Below are 7,345 nucleotides of genomic sequence, written 5' to 3'. Positions count from 1 at the left end.
GTTGAGTAATACCTAAGTCTCACAGATATGTGTTTCCAAACTTGTTGACCACTCTCCTTGGTGAGAAATACATTCAATTTCTATGTCGCTTGCTACTCCGCAATGTAAATATAACATTTCTCAAAGCAATCTAACTTGTTTCACTCTTATGTTTTTCCTTTGATACCATTCATCCCATCCTAAATTCTGAATTCATTAAATATTCTGATTGAAGTGAAGTGAAGTCGCTCAGTCGTGTCCGACTCTTTGTGACCCCGTGAACTTGTAGCCTACCAGGCTCCTCCGTCCATGGGATTCTCCAGGCAAGAATACTGGAGTGGGTTGCCATTTTCTTTTCCAGGAGATTTCCCGACCCAGGGATCGAACCCGGGTCTCTCGCATTGGAGGCAGATGCTTTAACCTCTGAGCCAATGATTAGTGTGCATTAAAATTGATTCTACTACTCTACTAACTGATTAGCTCCAGTTTGAAAAGTTCAGGTTTAAAACCCCCAAAGCTCACATGCATAGACCCTTTAGAAGTGCTGAACAATCTGATTGGCTAGTAGACCTTTTTATGTGTGGTGGAGGAGGGTACATTTTAAAAAAAATGGTTACTAACCTTAAAAATTTGAGCTAGTTCATGGAGAAATTCATATTTTTTAAAAAAAATTGGTCTTGGTGGGCTCAAATTCCTCTTGGCAATAATCAGTTTGAACTGAACAATAATTGGAAGGGTTAATGAAAGCTAGAATAATTTGTTTGGTGGAATGGCAGGACCTGAGCTAGTAGGGATTAGACATAATTATAGAAAAGAAGGGAGATGAAGAAAACTTGGGAGGGAGTTCAAACAGAATGTAAGTAAATTGAGAAATCATATTGAATTGTACTAGAAAACAGAGGCAACCCATGATGTGCTTAAGTTGTTACCGATTAGGCAGGTTAAAGAATGAGTCAGAAATTTAAACTGACACACACATACAGATATATACACACATATCTCTCAGGTTGTATATATACACACATGTATACATATATGTATACACACACACACACACACATATATGGTGAAGAAAAGTTACACAGCTCAAAACAGCCCCCTCCGAGTCCTCCCCACCATTCTATGCAAAACAAAGAACTCTTTCACCCAAAGAAAAAAATGGACATTAAAGTTGATTACGCCCAGCTCGCATCCGGTCCCAGCCTCTGGCAGATCTCCAGAATTGCTTACCCCAGCTATTTAAGAGATAACTAATCCGAACAACCTTGGAGAAGAATGGACCCCCTTAAGACAGTAGATTTCCACATATATGCCTATATATACTTACTCTTTTCTTGGGTTAGTGCAGCAGCTCACTAATCTGACTGCTGCCCCTTCTGGCCTCATTAAAGGTGATCTGTTCCTGTAAAGTGCCGTTTTTCAAACCTCGCCTTCTCTGACTCCCTTACCCTACATTTTTGGCGCCGAAACCCGGGTGGGCAATTGAGGTTCCTTCTCGTTCTCCACAGCCAGCTCTTCGGAGTGTGGAAGCCTGATGAGCTCACTTTCCTGCCCGGGCTTTCAAGACCTCCTTGAGAGGACGCCCTGTGCCTTCGTGAGCAGTACAAGTCCTGTGCAGGGCTTTATTGGTTTTCCACGTAACCCAAAGAATATTGGCCTCTCTCTCTTTCTTCCTCTTCTCTACACTTTCTTTTCCACGAGACCAACCAACTGCAGGACAGAGGCCTCTTGCCATTCGACCTCCCTTCATCCACCAGCAATTCTCTCCTGACCCAGTAGCCCAGGTAAGCTCGGATGGTACTGTAGGGCGCCATAGACTATTGTCCTTTCTGGGTTCCTGAGGAATGCTCTGGCCAAAAGGCCTTCTGGGGAGGTTTGTGGGGGATGCCTCTCCCTCCTTCAGAGTCTCTCTCTCTCTCTTTACCCAGTCAAAAGATTAGGTAACGATCTTTTCTCTCGACCGGACAGTCACTAGCCATTTGCTACGGGGTCAAGCCAATCTGTCCTGTGGGACTCTCCCTTGGCCTGTGTAAAACAAAACCTCAAACTTCTACTCTTGACCAATCTCAAGGTTCATAAACTAGAGTCACTTTGCACTCAAATTTGGCCTCGATACAAACTGGATAACCAAAACCTCTGGTCTGAGTTCAGGACTTTCAATATTTTATCAGATCTCACTAACTTCCTCAAATGGAATGGCAAATGGTCAGAGGTCCCCTATATTCAAGCCTTCTGGGATCTTAGAAGCCGTCCTTCGCTCTGCAAGGACTCTTCTCCCTATCAAATCCTGTTCTTCTCTCTCTCCCCCTCCATTACAAAAGAATCCAAATCTAAAGCCCCTAAAAGGCCCCCTAAATCCTGAGTCCCCAATTTTGACCTGGCAGATGAGCCTCCTCCCTACTGCCCTGGAGAAAAACTTCCAGAGACAGACCCCATCCTCTAGCCCTTCTTCCTCCAAAACGGGAAGCCATGACTCCAAAACCCCTGAAGAGATTTCCACCCCCTTCCATTGGCCAGGACCTGAAGCAAATACATGTTCCCTCTCAGAGAGGTAGTGGGACCAGAGGGCCCTACATGGGTTCATGTGCCTTTCTCAATGTTTGATAAGAGCCAAATTGAAGAAAAATTGGGATCATTTTCAAAAAATCCTACTAGATATAGAAAAGGATTCCTCCACCTTACACAAGCATATCATTTAACCTGGAATGATCTTTATGACGTCCTAAATGCCACTTTAACCCCTGATGAAAAGGAACAGATATGGCAGGCAGCCCTGACTCATGCTGATCAACTCCATAACCAAGGTAGGACTAATCTGGTAGCTGATGATGCAGTCCCTTTAACTAAGCCACGGTGGACATTTCAAGCAGGTGATTCCGGCATCCGGTATGATCATATGATCACCTGTTTATTAGAAGGAATGCTGAAAAGCTCTCACATTCATGTTAACTACAATTAGATTAGGGAAGTGCTTTAAGAAAAGTATGGTGCTCGCTTCGGCAGCACATATACTAAAATTGGAACGATACAGAGAAGATTAGCATGGCCCCTGCGCAAGGATGACACGCAAATTCGTGAAGCGTTCCATTTTTTTTTAAAAAAAAAAGTATGAAAATCTTGCCCTTTTTCTTTCACGACTTACTGAGGCAGTCCAAAAATACCCTAATGTAGATATTTCCACCCCTGCCAGACTTCTGTACCTACACATCTAATTCATAAGCCAGGCAGCCTCTGATATTTGCCAAAAACTATGCCAGATAGAGAAGGGCCCCGAAACCCCTCAGCAAGATCTCCTAGAAATAGCCTTTAAAGTTTTCAACAATACGGAGGAAGAAGTTAAAAACGAAAAAGAAAGAAAGGTCAAATATGCTTTATTTGCTGCAGCTATCCAAGAAAAAAACTCAACGCCTTTGGCCCATCAACCTTGGCTCACCTGTATGGGACCTAACCCTTCAGGCCCCTGCTTCAGATGTAACCAAACAGGACACTGGGCTAAGTCCTGCCCAAACCTCCAGCCACCCACCAAACCCTGCCCCACCTGCAAACAATGGGGTGGAAAATGGATTGTCCTCACACAGATCAGATCAGATCAGTTGCTCAGTTGTGTCCGACTCTTTGCGACCCCATGAATCGCAGCATGCCAGGCCTCCCTGTCCATCACCAACACCCAGAGTTCACTGAGACTCACGTCCATCGAGTCAGTGATGCCATCCAGCCATCTCATCCTCTGTCGTCCCCTTCTCCTCTTGCCCCCAATCCCTCCCAGCAACAGAGTCTTTTCCAATGAGTCAACTCTTCGCATGAGGCAGCCAAAGTACTGGAGTTTCAGCTTTAGCATCATTCCTTCCAAAGAAATCCCAGGGCTGATCTCCTTCAGAATGGACTGGTTGGATCTCCTTGCAGTCCAAGGGACTCACAAGAGTCTTCTCTAACACCACAGTTCAAAAGCATCAATTCTTCGGCGCTCAGCCTTCTTCACAGTCCAACTGTCACATCCATACATGACCACAGGAAAAACCATAGCCTTGACTAGACGAACCTTTGTTGGCAAAGTAATGTCTCTGCTTTTGAATATGCTATCTAGGTTGGTCATAACTTTCCTACCTACCAAATCTCAGGGTCCACCCCAGGCCCAACAATAATGGGCCAGGAACCAGACTCAAGGGGGCCCTGGCACCCTAGACCATGGTTTCTCAGATGAAGTGAGGGATGATTCAACTGTGCCTGAATTGTTCCAGTGATGGAGCCCAAGCTCCAGACCCCAAGTCTGCCCCATACAGACAGACTTGGAGCTTCAGGTCTGGCACGGCGGCCGGACACAAAGTCTTGTTCCTAACAGACACTGGAGTGGCCTTTTCACTTTTAACCTTTAAGGGCCCTCTCCAACCTTCAGAAGTGGCCATCGAAGGGGTCTCAGGCATCTCTTTCTATCCCAAAATAACCCCTCCACTCTTTGTTCCTGTGGTAAGGCAACACTAATACATTCTTTTATACTGGTTCCTCAATGCCCAATGGCATTGATGGGACGCGATCTTCTGGCTAAGCTACAAATTCTATGAACCTCCAATTCTTAGATTCCATATCAATTCTTTGCATCCAAATGACACCAGAACCCTTGGCCAGCCCTCACTCCCAAAACCTGCCCCCTGACCTTCCCCGATAGATCCTCAGGTCTGGAACACTGAAGCCCTGTTGGTAGCCTGACACCATTCCCCATAAAGGTGTTTCTTAAAAATCCTTCTTAGGTAAGAACCCAAACTCAATATACCCTGACCACACAATCCCGACAGGGACTTAAACCAATAATCTCCCAACTGCTCAAAGCCAGCCTTTTGTGGCCTGTCTGTTCTCCTCATAATACCCCTATACTGGCAGTCAAAAAGGGACCCCACTCCTGGCATCTAGTCCAAGATCTTCGCAAGATCAATGAGGCCATAGTATCCATACACCCCATGGTCACTAATCCCTATACCCTTTTCTCACATATTCCTCCTGACATACTCTATTTCATGGTATTGGACCTCAAAGATGCTTTTTTTTTTTTTTTTTTTACTATACCTCTACACCACTCTTCACAGCCCCTATTTGCCTTCACCTGGACAGACACAGACACATATCAATCTCAACAATTAATTTGGACTGTTTTACCACAAGGGTTTAGAGATAGCCCTCAATTTTTCGGTCAAGCCCTTCAACTGCTACTACTGCTAAGTTGCTTCAGTCGGGACCTACAAACTTTAGACCTAGGCTCTACTACCTCACTCCAATGTGTAGATGATTTATTGTTATGTAGTTCCTCTCACCATAACTGCCTGGTCCACACTGCGACAGTATTAAATGCACTAGACAACTGGGGCTACAGTCTTGCTCTCCAAAACACAAATTGCTTCCAGCACTGTCAGTGGTGGATTGGACCACTGGATCCCATGGATTACGTGGGATTGCGTCTCACTCCCACATCCAAAATAATTCCAGCAGAGACTTCGAGCCTTGACACAGACCCCCAGGGCCCAAAGCAAGAGGGAACTGCTTTATTAGGTCTATTAAACTTCTTCCGAATATGGGTCCCAAATTTTGCCCTCCACGCAAAACCTCTCTACCAAGCTACTCAAGGAAACTTAGATGAACCCTTGTTGGCCCCCACCTCTCTCCACACCCCAATACAAACTCTCATCAAACATTTACTACAGGCCCCTTCTCTTTACTTACCTGATTATGCCAAGCCTTTTTTCTTTTTTGTACATTCTCAACAAGGACACGCCTTAGGGATTCTGTGCCAAAAAAGGGGGGACATATGGGGACCTCTAGCTTACTTATCTAAACAACTCGATCTTGTCATGCTCGGATGGCCACCTTGTGTAAACATTTACACTGTAAACATTTACATTTACAGTGTAAACATTCACATTGACTCCAAGTATGTCTGTAACATATTACATTCTAACATTATAATCTGGAGGGAGAGGGGATTCCTGACTCAGAAGGGCACACCTATTCTCAATGCTACTTTTATTTCTGAACTCCTCCATGCGGCTCAGCTCCCAAAACAAGCTGCTGTAATACATTGCCAGGGACATTAGCGACATGGTCCTATCTCCTTTTATAACAATATAGCAGATCACGAAGCAAAACAGCAGGCCACCTCTGTTAGTCCTGTCTTTACTATAGCCCAAATTGAAGAGCCTAATGTCCGCACATTACTTTCATATTTGCATTCCCTTTTCAACCCCTCTGCAAAAGTACTTAAGGCTTTCCTTCAGAACTTTATTGAACTGACTAAGGACGATGTGACTTATTTAAATAATCTGACCCAAACTTGTACCATTTGTCAGCGGACAAATCCTAATTCTAACATTCACCCACCTCCTTTCCCCACCCACCAAATTCGTGGACATCTTCCTACAAGACTGGCAGGTAGATTTCACCCACATGCCACCCATAAAAAGGGTTAAATTTCTCCTAGTCTTCGTAGGTACATATTCTGGATGGATCGAAGCTTTCCCGACTACCAACAAACGAGCCTCTACTGTGGCTCGCCTTATTCTTACTGAAATCCTCCCCAGGTTTGGAATGCCTTCCTCCCTCCAGTCTGACAACAGGCCCGAGTTCATATCCCAAATCACCCCAAATATTGCACGAGCCCTTCAAGTTCCTTGGAGGTTTCACATTCCTTATCATCCCCAGTCTTCTGGTAAGGTTGAGAGAGCCAACTGAGTCCTAAAAGAAACTCTGACCAAATTAACAATCGAACTTCATCAAGACTGGACTAAACTCCTCCTTTTAGCCCTCTTAAAGGTCTGGGCCTTACAAAAAAACAAAAAACAACCCTTAAGTATCAGTCCATTCCAGGCCAGGTATGGGAGGCCCATAGTACCATTAGGCCTCCTTCCCTCCCAGGATGGTCCCAAACTGCCACGCTACCTTCCTTTTCCTTTACTTGCCCAGATACAAGATGCCCTTTGTCAACATATGGATGACCTACTCCCTTGACCACATTCCAATATTCCATACCCATCCCTTCAAATAGGAGACAAGGTCTATATGACAACTCAGTCCCACTCAGATCTAATGCCAAAATGGCAAGGTCCCTACGTGGTAATTCTGCTGACCCCTACTGCTGCAAAATTAAAAGAAATCACCCCTTGGGTACACATCATTTGGTTAGAAAAGGTTATGCAGCCCAATTATGAAAATTGTTGCCAGACTAATACTTATCAAGTTTCTCACACAAGCCTTACAACTCCAAAGTTCTCATAACTTCCATGGATGAGCCAATAGGTATCACATCTGCAATTATTCCTGGAACAACTTCTGGCAGATTATCTGGGTCTCGAGTCCTCAAGGATCCATGTTCGGACATGTTAAA

The 7,345-nt window shown here is 44.7% G+C and overlaps 1 non-coding gene across 1 annotated transcript; it reads left to right on the top strand.

The window, feature by feature from the left end:
* Positions 1 to 2,966: 2,966 nt before the first annotated feature.
* On the top strand, positions 2,967 to 3,073 carry LOC112443687 (U6 spliceosomal RNA). The gene has a single exon (XR_003032095.1). It is a non-coding gene; the product is annotated as a U6 spliceosomal RNA (small nuclear RNA).
* Positions 3,074 to 7,345: the final 4,272 nt, after the last annotated feature.

This window comes from Bos taurus, chromosome 2 (genome assembly GCF_002263795.3).
Source record: "Bos taurus isolate L1 Dominette 01449 registration number 42190680 breed Hereford chromosome 2, ARS-UCD2.0, whole genome shotgun sequence".
NCBI classification, from domain to species: Eukaryota; Metazoa; Chordata; class Mammalia; order Artiodactyla; family Bovidae; genus Bos; species Bos taurus.
This window is presented reverse-complemented; position numbering and strand designations above follow the sequence as displayed.